Source organism: Schistocerca piceifrons, chromosome 10 (genome assembly GCF_021461385.2).
Source record: "Schistocerca piceifrons isolate TAMUIC-IGC-003096 chromosome 10, iqSchPice1.1, whole genome shotgun sequence".
Classification (NCBI taxonomy): Eukaryota; Metazoa; Arthropoda; class Insecta; order Orthoptera; family Acrididae; genus Schistocerca; species Schistocerca piceifrons.
Window position 1 is genome coordinate 56,666,906 of NC_060147.1, and position 16,943 is coordinate 56,683,848.

Sequence of the window (16,943 nt, forward strand, 5' to 3'; positions counted from 1 at the left end):
GATAAGATCAGTATCATTCATATGATGCCCAGTACGGTGTAGCAAAATATTAGTGGTAAGTAATTCTCAACAATAACTACACTAGAATTTCAATATTAAACTGTAAATGGATTTTTCTCAAAACTAATTTCAGGTACCATTATTTGATAAATTAAAGGGTGTTAGAAACATGAAATTTGGTCAGTTTGTACTGCAGATGGTAATAAGCTATCACAAGTAAATTGAGAACCACCAAACGATCAGAAACTGTTCTATATTAATTAGTTTCGTCGTTGTGTAAATGATTAACAAGGAGTAGTTTATTTAATTAATGCTCACCTGATTCTCGTATTTTGCGTGTGCTGCTTGCGAGTCTAAACTTGACTCTCACTTTTGTCTGTTGATTTTAAGTGCATCGTCAAACACTGAATCCAAGTAGTGACTTTTAATTAATTAGTTGGATTATTTCTTTCCTCGTCACGACGCGTGTTAAATGGCAAAGTAGAATTGTGGACCTTAACTTGCTATCTCATTTGCGTGGCATCAATAACAGAGTCTAAGCTGTTAACTAATCAAGGCTTGTGGTAAACAAAGGTATTTAAAAATGTTGTGTTAAAATAATATCTGAAATGTGTCCATGATTTATGTTGCGCTAGTTGATTCTGGGGTATGAACGGAAGTGTTGGCACATCTGCCGTGTAAGGGAATCGTGCTAGTTTTGTTTCCGAAACTGCAATTGAGAGAGAAACTAGTGTGGTTTAGCCCTGCCTTGGGTTAAGGCTATATTCGGGCTCTGGCATTTGTACTGCAAGCTGCAATATCATCCTACTGTTTCAGGGTTGTTTTGTTCTCAATCTACGTGTCTGCATTAAAAATGCTTTTGGCTTTCGCATTATACTTGGATTTCAGCTGAGTGTTCCGTCTATTGACTGTCGATCGACCTCCACATCGGTAATGGTCAACCTGTCATCAGTTGATTTCAATGCTGTAGTTAGTTGTAAATTAAGACTGGTTCGATTACCTTCTGACCAGGGTTCTTGCTCGACGATTGTCTTTAAAAGTTGTTGAGGACGGTGCACTTTCTTGTTATTTACCTTAATGTTCTAGTCAATGTGTAAACTTGCTAAGTTCAAAAATGGCTCTGAGCACTATGGGACTTAACATCTGAGATCATCGTCAGTCCCCTAGACTTAGAACTACTTAAACCTAACTAACATAAGGACATCACACACATCCATGACCGAGGCAGAATTCGAACCTGCGACCGTAGGGTTCCGCGGTTCCAGACTGAAGCGCCTAGAACCGCACGGCCACACCGGCCGGCTAAACTTGCTAAGTACTTTCCCTTTAAATGGAATGTGCCTGCCTTGATGTTATAAGTGACTGTTTGATAACCAGGTCTTTAACGCACCTACGCGCATATTTATATTTATGCGAGAAAAGTGTGTTCCCATGTTGAACCTTAACTAAAGTGCAGAAAACTGAATCAGGTGTTTATTATTGTTCTAGTGCTATTATCTGTTTCAGTTGTTCCCGTGATTTCCTATCTCCGCATATAATATTTAATTCTTTGATGTAAGACTGAGTAAGCCTTTGTTGAAATATTGGAGGGAGGTGCGCGTGCCTCAATTACATTGTCATGAACAAATGTCAAATTTTTTTTTTTTCCTCCCGGAACACTCACTCACCGAATTCCCTCTTGGTATCCTCCACAGCTCGCTCAAAATACAAAGCCCGGGGGTAAGCTACGATAGTTTCTCAAGCACTACTGAGCTGCCACTTCCCTTCCATGTCCTTCGATACTGGCTGGGCGCATATTGGGACGCAGCTGACGAAGAACAGAGCAAGGCAAGGCAAGGCAGTGAAAGAAATACCTGGCGACATGGAGCGTACTGGGAGGCAGTTCGCACTAACTCGCACACCCAGGGAGAGCACGTGGTCTGTATGCCGCCCGCCAGCTGCCGTCAACTGCGTCACGGACACAACGCGGAGAAGGTGGAAGGGGGCAATGTACTGCACTGCGCCTTTGTTTGCGCTGTTGTGTTTACGCTTGGGATGACGGGTACCGCTGTAACAATCGCTTTTCGGTTATATGCGATTATTCAACGCCAACTTGACCTGGGTGTAAAAGCAGTTCAGAATAACCGGTTTCTGAAATCTACATCTGCATTTATACTCCGCAAGTCACCCAACGGTGTGTGGTGGAGGGCACTTAACGTGCCACTGTCATTACCTCCCTTTCCTGTTCCACTCGCGTATGGTTCGCGGGAAGAACGACTGCCGGAAAGCCTCCGTGCGCGCTCAAATCTCTCTAATTTTACATTCGTGATCTCCGCGGGAAGTATAAGTAGGGGGAAGCAATATATTCGATACCTCATCCAGACACGCACCCTCTCGAAACCTGGACAGCAAGCTACACCGCGATGCAGAGCGCCTCTCTTGCAGAGTCTGCCACTTGAGTTTGCTAAACATCTCCGTAACGCCATCACGCTTACCAAATAACCCTGTGACGAAACACGCCGCTCTTCTTTGGATCTTCTCTATCTCCTCTGTCAACCTGACCTGGTACGGATCCCACACTGATGAGCAATACTCAAGTATAGGCCGAACGAGTGTTTTGTAAGCCACCCCCTTTGAGGAAAGATTTTCATTAGAAATCGAACAAAATTTAAACATTTTGACTCTCTCAGTTGCAAGATACATATCATGAAAATACTAAATTAAACGGGCAAATAAAACAAAACGTGGTGTGTCCGCTATTCGCTGCTTTTCACGAAACGTGAAATGTGATTCGATACTACAAAAAATCACTTGTATTCTCCCACTGATACCAACTGTTGAAGTTCTGCTCAAAAATCATGTTATAATAGGGGATCGTATCACTATTGGCCCTTTAGGAACAGTCAATGCTAACTGGTGAAAACTGAAGTTGAAGACCTCTATTTTCCGTGTTAACTTGTTCGTTTTCAAGAGCCACATGCAATAAAGGAGTACTATCTAAACAAAGGCAACAGTTCACGTACTTTCAATGTAAACTCTAAACTTTGAATGAATTCCTAATTTTTTAGTTTTCCGCTTATGCGATGTCGCAAGTTTGTTGTGGATCCTCCCATTCTTAACGTTTTAAAGGCAATGCAGTATTGTACTTCATTGGCACCGCTATTCGTAAAACACTTCCACACGAGGGATGCAGCGATTCTCTAATGATGTCCGACGGCAACAGTGTGAACCTCCCACACAGACCAGGTAGGGCAAGTCTTGAATACTACGTGTACATGCCTAACATGCAGTAGGTAACATCACATGGTACCAGGTGTATCATTCGCTCAACAGTGTTTCACCAAATCTTATCCAATGTGTTTGTTGCTCGGTTCTGTCGGCATTGTTATTCAAAAAGCGCTGATCCGTTTTCCCTCTTTCCACGCTAACGCAATATTTCTAAGCAATGGAAAATTTACGAATAAAAATTACTCGTTCTTTAAATTGGTTTATTTAAAAAGGAAAATTTTTAGCTCTGCTGCTACGACTAATTGATATTCGGTTTTTTTAAATCTGGTTATTAGTAACAAATAGACATCTTTTATGACAGAGTACCGGTTATTTAAAACTAAAGTAACTATATCGGTTTTAACCGTCGTTTTTTCCCATCCCTAGCTCACACCTGCCCTTCGTCGCCTGCGTCCCAAGGTTCGTCTGTACTTAACACTCGCAGTCTAATTTCTGCGGAAGATGAAGATTACCTTGCACACTCTGTGTTTTGAGCGTGTTACAGTTAGAATTTCAAAATATGTATCCCAGTCATTGACGAAAGTTTTATGTAAAGCTTCATATGCTATAAACGTAAGTCTGCCTTCGATTAACCTACCTTCTGAGGTTGTGGATCGATCTTGCTTCACGTATTCTGAATTCCTCTGGGATCCAATCGGACCTTTCCCGAGCTCGGCTTCTACCAATTTTTGCCGTTCTCCTGTAAAGAATTCGTTAATATTTTGCAGCCATGACTTACTAAACTGATGGTCTGCTGCCTTTTTCAGAATTGAAATTACTACATTCTGCTCTAAGTCTGAGAGATTTTTCCTGTCTCATATCTCAATTGTATCGTTGCTCCCTGTAACAATTATTTTAATCATTACTCTGTAAAATTCTTGTCGCAATATCGTACCTTCCACCTGATCTTCATATACTACTTCCTCCGTTTCTCTAAATCTGTCTCCATTTCCCTTGTATAGCAAGTGTATGTATTGCTTCGAGCTGTATTGCTTCGAGCTGTTGCATTTGTGCTCTTGATGTTCATACATCTCTGTCTCATTATCCAAATATCTCTAGTTTTCGTATAGGCGCCCTGTATCGCTCCGTTGGTAATGTGTGATTCTACAGCCTTGCATTTCTCCTCTAGCTATTCGTGCTTAAACCTTTTGCTCTTTTTCTCCATTTTATTTTTAAACATTTTTATTCATTTTTGCCTGTTTGACTTTCTGAACCTTTTTTTCTTTATTTCTTTCGCCAATCAGATTCCATCTCACATGACATATAAGGATTTCTGCTAGTTCTTTTCACTTTGGCTGTTTGATTCTCTGCTGCCCTCTGTGTTTCATCTCCCAAAGCTACTGACATCTTCATTGTATTGGTTTCACCTGCTTCAGTCAATCGTTGCCGAATGTCCTCTTTACAGCTCTCAACATTTTTCGATTTCTTTCCTGTTCTTCTCCTTTATTTACTATTTTTCTGCAGCTTCTTGAATTTTAATCTGCATTTCATAAGCAATAAACTATGGTTAGATTTCACAACAGACTCTGAAAATATTTTTCAACTTTATCAAATGGTTCTGAGCATTTATGGGACTTAACATCTGAGGTCATCACTGCGCTAGAACTTAGGACTACTTAAACCTAACTAACCTAAGGACATCACACACGTCCATGCCCGAGGCAGGATACGAACCTGCGACCGTAGCGGTCGCGTGGTTCCAGGCTTAAGCGCCTCGAACCGCTCGGCCACAACGGCCGGCGCAGCTTAATCTCTAGTTTCGAAATGCCCGTCTTAACAGTACACAGTACGAAACCTTCCTGGGTCTCGAGGTCTGTTCCACACACGCAATTTCTTCCATGGTTCTCAAACCATGTGCTGGCTACTCGACAATACTGTAAACCAATCATATTCTGACTGTTACCTTAGAAACTTGCAATACTATTGCTTACTGACTAATTATCACTGGTTTCACGGGCGCATGGGTCGAATAATATTTTATTGTACAAATTAAATTTGAAGAGGAAAGAAAAGGAAAAGAAGAGAGTGATTTCAGCTGCATCCTAACTTTGTACGGTGTCAGCGACGACGAATGAAAATGTGTGCCGGACCGGGATCTGAATCCGTGATCTCCTGCTTACTAAGCAATTACGTTAACCACTGTGCGGACTATCCCGGCACGCCTCTTTAAATTTAAGTACTCGTTTTTCCCGCGTGCCGTTCGAGAATGCAACGGTAGAGAGACAGCATGAAGGTGGTTCATTGAACCCTCTGCCAGTCACTTTATTGTGAATAGCAGAGTAATCACGTATATGTAGATGGATGATCCTCCTTCCCATTTAGTGCCACCTATCCGCAGATCCTGTCTTGTCCTCCATGCTCGCTACTATGAGATACCCACAGGAAGTCGAACATAATTGTGCATCCGCACTGAAGGTTGTGAATTCACTGCCCATTGAGGCGAATCAGTTATACGAATGCGTGGTGTCTATTCTTCTGGGCATGTGCGGAAGACCAGACACCGCGCATTCATATAACTACGTGACAGACATGTCCTACCTCACTTTTTTTAGGCGAGATTTGCACGAAGTCTTCATTATCAAATGAAATGCATTCACCACTCATTTGTGCTATGTGCTTCTGTTTCTGCTTAACGTTTCCTAGAGGCATAGAACAAAAAACTAGCAATTAATGTAAATAGTTGTTTCTAGATCCGAAACTGCCAAATTGATGGAGTTTTCGTAAAGCTGACACCAACGAATTATTTAATCACATCCAGTCCCTTTGCAGATGGATGTATCCTCACTTCTTAAGAATTATGATGCAATCAAACATACTTTATTTTTTGCATTTTGTTTGCACGTCTTCAACATGTTTAGTTCTAAGATGCCTAAGTTTGGTTGACGTAAGGAAGGCAAAGTTGATGCTGTTTGTTGAAATTCTGTCTGTTTATTTTCGGTTATTAAGTTGATCTTGGACAGGCTGGTGTGCCTTTGGAGTAGTGTACTGTAAATATGGGCGGTTTCCGTCTTTATAAATTCTTCCGCAATACAGTTGACTTCCAACCGCCCAGCTACGCGTTCAGATGGTAATTTTCTGCGTTTCATTCTCCATCTGCGGTGTGAATTAAGGTTAGGGGGGACTGAAACTGCTTGGAGCAAAGAAAACCAATTGACATGTTATATAAAATAGTCCCCCATTCGAATCTCCGGGCGGGGACTACTCAGGAGGACGTCGTTATCAGGAGAAAGAAAACTGGCGTTCTACGGATCGGAGCGTGGAATGTCAGATCCCTTAATCGGGCAGGTAGGTTAGAAAATTTAAAAAGGGAAATGGATAGGTTAAAGTTGGATATAGTAGGAATTAGTTAGGAAGTTCGGTGGCAGGAAGAACAAGACGTTTGGTCAGGCGAATACAGGGTTACAAATACAAAGTCAAATAGGGGTAATGCAGGAGTAGGTTTAATAATGAATTACAAAAAATAGGAATGCGGGTAAGCTACTACAAACAGCATAGTGAACGCATTATTGTGGCCAAGGTAGATACGAAGCCCACGCCTGCCACAGTACTACAAGTTTATATGCCAACTAGCTCCACAGATGAAGAGATTGATGAAATGTATGATGAGATAAAAGAAATTATTCAGATAGTGAATGGAGATGAAAATTTAATAGTCATGGGTGACTGGAATTCGGTAGTAGGAAAAGGGAGAGAAGGAAACGTAGTAGGTGAATATGGATTGGGGGTAAGAAATGAAAGAGGAAGCCGCCTGGTAGAATTTTACACAGAGCACAACTTAATCATAGCTAACACTTGGTTCAAGAATAATAAAAGAAGGCTGTATACATGGAAGGAGCCTAGAGATACTAAAAGGTATCAGATAGATTATATAATGGTAAGACAGAGATTTAGGAACCAGGTTTTAAATTGTAAGACATTTCCAGGGGCAGATGTGGACTCTGACCACAATCTATTTGTTATGAACTGTATATTAAAACTGAAGAAACTGCAAAAAGGTGGGAATTTAAGGAGATGGGGCCTGGATAAACTGACTAAACCAGAGGTTGTACAGAGTTTCAGGAAGAGCATAAGTGAACAACTGACAAGAATGGGAGAAAGAAATACAGTAGAAGAAGAATGGGTAGCTTTGAGGAATGAAGTAGGGAAGGCAGCAGAGGATTAAGTAGGTAAAAAGACGAGGGCTAGTAGAAATCCTTGGGTAACAGAAGAAATATTGAATTTAATTGACGGAAGGAGAAAATATAAAAATGCAGTAAATGAAGCTGGCAAAAAGGAATACAAACGTCTCAAAAATGAGATCGACAGGAAGTGCAAAATGGCTAAGCAGGCATGGCTAGAGGACAAATGTAAGGATGTAGAGGCTTATCTCACTAGGGGTAAGATAGATACTGCCTAAAGGAAAATTAAGGAGACATTTGGAGAAAAGAGAACGACTTGTATGAATATCAAGAGCTCAGATGGGAACCCAGTTCTAAGCAAAGAAGGGAAAGCAGAAAGGTGGAAGGAGTATATAGAGGGTCTATACAAGGGCGATGTGCTTGAGAGCAATGTTGTAGAAATGGAAGAGGATGTAGATGAAGATGAAATTGGAGATAGGACACTGCGTGAAGAGTTTGATAGAGCACTGTAAGACCTAAGTCGAAATAAGGCCCCAGGAGTAGACAACATTCCATTAGAACTACTGACAGCCTTGGGAGAGCCAGTCCTGACAAAACTCTACCATCTGGTGACCAAAATGTATGAGACAGGCGAAATACCCTCAGACTTCAAGAAGAATATAATAATTCCAATCCCAAAGAAAGCAGGCATTGACAGATGTGAAAATTACCGAACTATCAGTTTAATAAGTCACGGCTGCAAAATACTAACGCGAATTCCCTACAGAAGAATGGAAAAACTGGTAGAAGCCGACCTTGGGGAAGATCAGTTTGGATTCCGTAGAAACATGGGAACATGTGAGGCAATACTGACCCTACGACTTATTTTAGAAGCTAGATTAAGAAAAGGCAAACCTACGTTTCTAGCATTTGTAGACTTAGAGAAAGCTTTTGACAATGTTGACTGGAATACTCTCTCTCAAATTCTGAAGGTGGCAGGGGTAAAATACAGGGAGCGAAAGGCTATTTACAATTTGTACAGAAACCAGATGGCAGTTATAAGAGTCGAGGGGTATGAAAGGGAAGCAGTGGTTGGGAAGGGAGTGAGACAGGGTTGTAGCCTCTCCCCGATGTTGTTCAATCTGTGTATTGAGCAAGCAGTAAAGGAAACAAAAGAAAAATTCGGAGTAGGTATTAAAATCCATGGAGAAGAAATAAAAGCTTTCAGGTTGGCCGATGACATTGTAATTCTGTCGCAGACAGCAAAGGACTTGGAAGAGCAGTTGAACTGAGTGGACAGTGTCTTGAAAGAAGGATATAAGATGAACATCGACAAAAGCAAAACGAAGATAATGGAATGTAGTCGAATTAAGTCAGGTGATGCTGAGAGAATTAGATTGGAAAATGAGACACTTAAAGTGGTAAAGGAGTTTTGCTATTTTAGGAGCAAAATAACTGATGGTGGTTGTAGTAGAGAGGATATAAAATGTAGCCTGGCAATGGCAAGGAAAGCGTTTCTGAAGAAGAGAAATTTGTTAACATCGAGTGTAGATTTAAGTGTCAGGAAGTTATTTCTGAAAGTATTTGTATGGCAGTGAAAGATGAACTATAGCTAGTTTAGACAAGAAGAGAATAGAAGCTTTCGAAATGGGGTGCTACAGAAGAATGCTGAAGATTAGATGGGTAGATCATATAATTAATGAGGAAGTATTGGATAGAATTGGGGAGAAGAGGAGTTTCTGGCACAACTTGACTAGAAGAAGGGATCGGTTGGTAGGACATGTTCTGAGGCATCAAGGGATCACCAATTTAGTATTGGAGGGCAGCGTGGAGGATAAAAATCGTAGAGCGAGACCAAGAGGTGAATACACTAAGCAGATTCAGAAGGATGTAGGCTGCAGTACGTACTGGGAGATGATGAAGCTTGCACAGGATAGAGTAGCGTGGAGAGCTGCATCAAACCAGTCTCAGGACTGAAGACCAGTCTGTACGCCAAGTATCTGATTCTTCAGTATGTATGCCACACTGAAATGAGAAAATAAAATGCAGCCGTTGTAATACCTCATATTTTGTTATCTCAGCTATTTTTCTACCTATTCGCGCCACAGATTTAAATATTTGTCGCAGCGCCCTACAAGCTTTCCTATGCATTCTGCATATTCATTTTTTTTGACCAAGTCACTAACGTCATCTTCCATTTCATTGTCATTTTCATAGTTTTTTTCTGCCCAAAAAGTCTTCAGTTTCTGGAAGAAGAAAGCGTAAGGTGGATGTTCGGAAACTTCCCATTTAATTATTCGTCAACTCAGTAGAATGCTGGCGACGGTTACCGAGCAAAAGCATATCATCACTAGACAAAAATCCATAATGTATATTCCGATCGGTGTGGCGCAGACGGTGAAGGATCAGAGAGTAGGCCACTGCCTCTCCTCTAGGCATGAAGCGTTGTACAGGATACCATTTCGGAGCCAAAATTCTATGGCCATAACCTGCTTGGTGCTCGGAAGTTTTTTGGCTCTTTTTTTTACGTTCTTTGGGTCATCCTTCCACTGACAGGCTCTGTTTCAGGACTTTTACGCGAAACTTGGGTCTCCTCATCAGTAACTACGTAGTTCGGAAACTTCTCACCATCCTGTTCTTCCGAATGAGAAACATCAGTGCAGCTCACACTCCTTTTTTGTAGTGTTCATTTATCAAAATTCGTGGAACCCACCTGGCACACATTCTTCCATAGCGCAAATCACCACTAACAGTTAGATACAAAACTGATCGTGAAATTTCAGGAAAGCGTAAGCTCAACCCAGTAATAGTGAAACGTTTGTCCTCTTGAAATTTTCCTCATTCCTTGATTTGAGTCCGTCAATCACAACTGAAGGTCGGCACGATCGTTCATCATCTCTAATATTCGTTCGTCCGCCATTAATTATGATGCAACAGTGTAGAAGCGGAGCTTCATTATTATAACTACATCCACATCTATACTCTGCAAGCCATATTTCTGTGTATGAAGTAAGATGCTTTGTGTATGATTGTCACTTCCCCTTTCCCAGAGTGTATTATAGTCAGCAAAAACATTAAGATCGATTAATTACGTTATTTTGCCTTCTGCACTAAAAGTTGTTCAACACTGGCCGTAGTCTAGTTACCATATTGTCCCAAGAAGAAGTATTACTTCAAACCTCTCTGTGTGAAATGCAGCATCTCGTAGCTTCCACCACCTTACTCTCCCGTACAATTTTAGTGATAGCATCTCAGCAACGAGGGACGGCCATAAACATGTGTTCAGCATCGGCCAGAATACTTACCTGTGCTTTGATGAGTGTGGCGGCTTCTTCGGCGCAGCCAGCGTGGACTAGCAACTTCTACTCGATGAACAGTGCGTTGAAATCGATTGTTAGCTGCAATTCGTTTTGTGGTGAACGGCCTTCAGAAGTTGACCTTCACAACATCGGTAAACACTCGTCGTGTGATGTACAGAATTTAACAATGAATAATATCAATTTCAAACACAAGTTGAAATCGTATCCCCTTTACATGACGTACTCCAATAGAAGTGTTTCTGTGTGTGTGTGTGTGTGTGTGTGTGTGTGTGTGTGTGTGTGTGTGGTGGTAGTAGTAGTAGTAGTAGTAGTAGTAGTAGTAATTTGTCAATTGAAATGCTGACACTGTGAATAATGACCGCACTATCCGTGAGCAAAGTAGGTAACTAGATTGTGGAACAGGATTATCCGTTTAAGTTATGTGTTAACTTATTGTAAATCGAGTTATAATCACGAAAGTAAGGGGCGTAGAGCGATATCGATTGTACTGGAGCCCGGTGCTCACTAATGCTAAAAATTTAGCTCAATACTGAACAGTGCAATTGTATCAACCCATAGTACCTACTGAGCCATGTGTTTGAATAAGGTCAGTTTTAAACGTATTTATACAAATGCATGTAAGTGCAACAGACGAAACTGAGGCGGTTGTTTAGGGATGTTTTCTGAGCGTTATGATGTAACGTAACCTTGGACTATACAGTAATTGCATTCCGTTGATTTTTTATCCATATGTATGTACTGCACTCCAAATAACCACACAACAGTGCGAGTTATGCAGTGTTTTGTGTGAAGCGTTTTGGTGATTGCGTATTACAGGGTTTGTCTATATTTTGAAGGTATTCTCTCAGAACCAAAGGCAACTGTGCTAAAAAAACCAAATATATCATAGTTATATTAACACTCTGTAACGAGCCACCAAAGAACCATAAAATATCCTTGGGCAACATCCGAAAGTTCGCCGGTAGTGATCGCGTTCTCCTCGTGCGTATGTAAGCGCTCGCTTTCCCCAGATCGCTATAGTCTCTAATAAGAGCCAACATATTCTCCTATTTGCCTTTCTGATAGTGAGCAATGAAAGATAATTATTAGAATCTTTAATTATCTGGCACTTTGGAAAAAAGTACTAGTTCTGAGGTCCGTTTTCTTTCAGCAGAGCCAGTAGAAAACCTTATCTCTTGGATCAGCAATATCATTTCATTTGACACCGTATCTATCATCTTCTATATGAACTGGGTGTTACGTTGAAGTTAAGTGTACCATACTTACCTGTCTTGAGCTTTGCTCGGCGTACTGTTATCCACCTCTGATGCAGCGTTGAAAGTGCTGAAATGTCGTAAGTAGGCTACTGATTGTATAGAGAATGTCTCTTTGAACATTGTCGACAGGTTTAGTAGGTGTGGCGTCATGCGACTTTAATTGCCTGTCATACAATACTACTGTCAGTGACCCTCACCAGTGTCCCACTGTGAAACGGGTCATTCGGGTCACACAACAGCGGACTGTGATCAAACAATTTCATCATAATGGTACTTGCAATACTTGAAGACTGTACCAACCATAGCACTACGCTAAACATTCTTCGGTAAAATCTACGTATACAACAGCAGGCCTAATACTCACTGAATAATGATTGATACGGTTCGCTACTACGGAACCACGGCGTTCAGCCGTCCTCTCACGGGACGTGAAAACACACGTGGAAGAAGAGCAACGGACGTCACAGCATTGAATTCCACGTTCCACTAGACTTCTGAGCGTGAAATTTTTGAAGAGCACAACACGGGCAGTGAAATACGTCATTGTTTTCCATCAAAAGCATGACATAGCAGCCGCAGTACTGAATGAGGTTAAACCACGTATTTAGTGGGTTTTCTTTCTCGCAGAGTACGTGGTACGAATATAAGCTGTTTCAAAGTATCAGCAAATTAAGAATCTCTCGAAAACACGCCATTCAGCTACGATCTGTTGTAACACAATGATAGGAAACTACTTATCGGCAGGTAATGGCTTACTGTGCTTGATGCTTCTAGTGTTATGACTTGTGTGTCACGAATATTACGGAACAGTGGTGATCCGTCAAAAGCTCGTCTTAGCGCCGCTATTTGCAAAATTACTTACGAAATAATGATATATGTACCGGGTGATCAAATAGTCAGTATAAATTTGAAAACTGAATAAATCACGGAATAATGTAGATAGAGAGGTACAAATTGACACACATGCTTGGAATGACATGGGGTTTTATTAGAACCAAAAAAATACAAACGTTCAAACAATGTCCGACAGGTGGCGCTTCATGCGATCAGAATAGCAATAATTAGCATAATAAAGCAAGACAAAGCAAAGATGATGCTCTTTACAGGAAATGCTCAATATGTCCACCATCATTCCTCAACAATAGCTGTAGTCGAAGAATAATGTTGTGAACAGCACTGTAAAGCATGTCCGGAGTTATGGTGAGGCATTGGCGTCAGATGTTGTCTTTCAGCATCCCTAGAGATGACGGTCGATCACGATACACTTGCGACTTCAGGTAACCCCAAAGCCAATAATCGCACGGACTGTGGTCTGGGGACCTGGGAGGCCAAGCATGACGAAAGTGGCGGCTGAGCACACGATCATCACCAAACGACGCGCGCAAGAGATCTTTCACGCGTCTAGCAATATGGTTTTTTTTTGTTCTAATAAAACCCCATGTCATTCCAAGCATGTGTGTCAATTTTTACCTCTCTATCTACAGTATTCCGTGGTTTATTAAGTTTTCAAATTTATACCGACTTTTTGATCACCCGCTAGATACAGGATCTACAAAGTGTATATCATATACGGAAGCTATAGTCGAGCCGGTGTAAAAAGATCCCTGACGGCTAACAACATTGTCGGTAGCCGCCTTTGGGTGCGTAGCGCTGACGGCTGCAGGGGAAAAAATAGTCGTCTGTACAGGTGAACATTAATAAAACCGCCGAAGTCCAGGAATTTCCTGGCCGGAAAAGAAGGAAAGAAGGCCCTAAGAACATGCCACGGTAGATGGCGCTGACCAATGGCAGCTGATCTAATCACGTGCTGTTGTGCCCCTTGTGTATTGTAGGCTGTGTGATTGAGGTAGCGTACTGTAACAACAGAAAGGTCCGGTATTCACGTCGGAAACAAGCTGGGTGTACGGTCAAGCAGATGAAAGCAATCGAGAGGCAGCACAGCTATACGAAAACAAGTACTTTTACAGACACCAACCGCGTCACACAACATTTGAAGGCCTGTGTGTGTGTGTGTGTGTGTGTGTGATCATGGATGCTTTCACACAGACGAACGTGCAGGGAGGTGGCGGACTGTGCGTAGACAAGATTTGGAGGATCAGTTTCTCCGAGATATCGAGACAAACACTAGTACAAGCTCCAGGTAAATGGCCCGCCAACGTGGTCTAGTCCAAAGTACCATTTTGTATATTCTGCATGAAACCGCTAGTATCCCTGTCACCTGTAACTACTGCGAGGATTACCAACAGTGGATTTCCCCTCTACTGGAAGGATTTTATCCATGGTTTTTGACCGCACTCCGTCCATTTCCCGGACACATGTTCATAGCACCTTTTTTCCCTCCGTTTCCAGTCAGAAATCCTTCCCTGAGGTTTTCCCTTTCACTAACGTTCACCCCTGCATGGATACGAAGACAATGAGGCGTTGCTTTAGACACGTGTACGAATTCAGGTTACGTGTTTCCATGAGGTAGATACTCGAATCTGCGCCGCCCAGCCCATTGCAGCTGTGAGGGATCAATTCAACTGAGTCAGCTATAGGCTGGTGTATTCAGTCTCTACCGCAATTGATAGCGTTGTGTGCTGATGAATTGTGACGAGAGTTGTGGCAGATTCACTTCCACGTCTTTCCATTTTTTTTTAAATTTAAGGTCCTGCGTCTTCCTTACTCATTAGATGAAAGTATTATGTCAAATTTCGGCGTTGTGTATTGTAAATAATGAATTTTCTGCAATTCTTGCTGCTAAGGCCAACGACTGTAAAGTCTCCGCAATAGCCAAGAATCTCAAAATGGCTGCTTGTCTCTGTCTGAAAATAGTCCAAGTTTCATACTAGAAGTTTATGCCATTACGAAACTTTCTGTAAAATATGTAAATCCATCTCGGAGTTTATGAACTGGGTCATGTTTGTATTTTCCTGGGAAATACCTTTTTCAGTGATGATGAGCAAATCTAAAAGCATGTCCTCTTCTGTTCGAATGAAATTACGAAACGAATCTCAGCCTTGAAAACTGTGTGACGAAGTACGTTACTTCGGAGTACTGGTAGCCACTGCAACGTCGAGAATACGAATATTATGCATGCGCTAGCTGTTATTAGACACTGTTCAGTTTCAAATAAAAAATGAGGTCAAAATAAAATTGAGTTATCGAACAGATTCTACTAGTATACACTCCTGGAAATGGAAAAAAGAACACATTGAAACCGGTGTGTCAGACCCACCATACTTGCTCCGGACACTGCGAGAGGGCTGTACAAGCAATGATCACACGCACGGCACAGCGGACACACCAGGAACCGCGGTGTTGGCCGTCGAATGGCGCTAGCTGCGCAGCACTTGTGCACCGCCGCCGTCAGTGTCAGCCAGTTTGCCGTGGCATACGGACCTCCATCGCAGTCTTTAACACTGGTAGCATGCCGCGACAGCGTGACGTGAACCGTATGTGCAGTTGACGGACTTGGAGCGAGGGCGTATAGTGGGCATGCGGGAGGCCGGGTGGACGTACCGCCGAATTGCTCAACACGTGGGGCGTGAGGTCTCCACAGTACATCGATGTTGTCGCCAGTGGTCGGCGGAAGGTGCACGTGCCCGTCGACCTGAGACCGGACCGCAGCGACGCACGGATGCACGCCAAGACCGTAGGATCCTACGCAGTGCCGTAGGGGACCGCACCGCCACTTCCCAGCAAATTAGGGACACTGTTGCTCCTGGGGTATCGGCAAGGACCATTCGCAACCGTCTCCATGAAGCTGGGCTACGGTCCCGCACACCGTTAGGCCGTCTTCCGCTCACGCCCCAACATCGTGCAGCCCGCCTCCAGTGGTGTCGCGACAGGTGTGAATGGAGGGACGAATGGAGACGTGTCGTCTTCAGCGGTGAGAGTCGCTTCTGCCTTGGTGCCAATGATGGTCGTATGCGTGTTTGGCGCCGTGCAGGTGAGCGCCACAATCAGGACTGCATACGACCGAGCCACACAGGGCCAACACCCGGCATCATGGTGTGGGGAGCGATCTCCTACACTGGCCGTACACCACTGGTGATCGTCGAGGGGACACTGAATAGTGCACGGTACATCCAAACCGTCATCGAACCCATCGTTCTACCATTCCTAGACCGGCAAGGGAACTTGCTGTTCCAACAGGACAATGCACGTCCGCATGTATCCCGTGCCACCCAACGTGCTCTAGAAGGTGTAAGTCAACTACCCTGGCCAGCAAGATCTCCGGATCTGTCCCCCATTGAGCATGTTTGGGACTAGATGAAGCGTCGTCTCACGCGTTCTGCACGTCCAGCACGAACGCTGGTCCAGCTGAGGCGCCAGGTGGAAATGGCATGGCAAGCCGTTCCACAGGACTACATCCAGCATCTCTACGATCGTCTCCATGGGAGAATAGCAGCCTGCATTGCTGCGAAAGGTGGATATACACTGTACTAGTGCCGACATTGTGCATGCTCTGTTGCCTGTGTCTATGTGCCTGTGGTTCTGTCAGTGTGATCATGTGATGTATCTGACCCCAGGAATGTGTCAATAAAGTTTCCCCTTCCTGGGACAATGAATTCACGGTGTTCTTATTTCAATTTCCAGGAGTGTAGTTCCGCAGTACCCCCACTGCATAAATCAATGTCATCTCGGTTCCATTTTCCCAGAGTGTATGCTACCATGCCGTCCATCATTCCTCGGTCACTGACCACATGTACTGTGTAAGCGAAAGTTACCTGGAAACACTTAGTAAATTTCAATCGCTCATCGATCCATCTCAAGTCTTGTAGTTAGTTTCCGGCGCACATTTTCATTGCTCTGGCGTTACCGCAAGCGCCGGAACAAAGATGAAGAATGGAAGTGAAGAGGAGGCAGTGAAACGACGTCGGACAATGATGCGCTGATTAGGACCGCACCATGATACGAGCGGCGTCTAGCCAAAGTGAATATAAACACCGCTACTGCCAGCCTCGGCCAGACATAAGTGGACAGTATCTGCAGACCATTAGCACGGCCTGCCAGAGAGTGCTACGAGAACAGTTATTAGT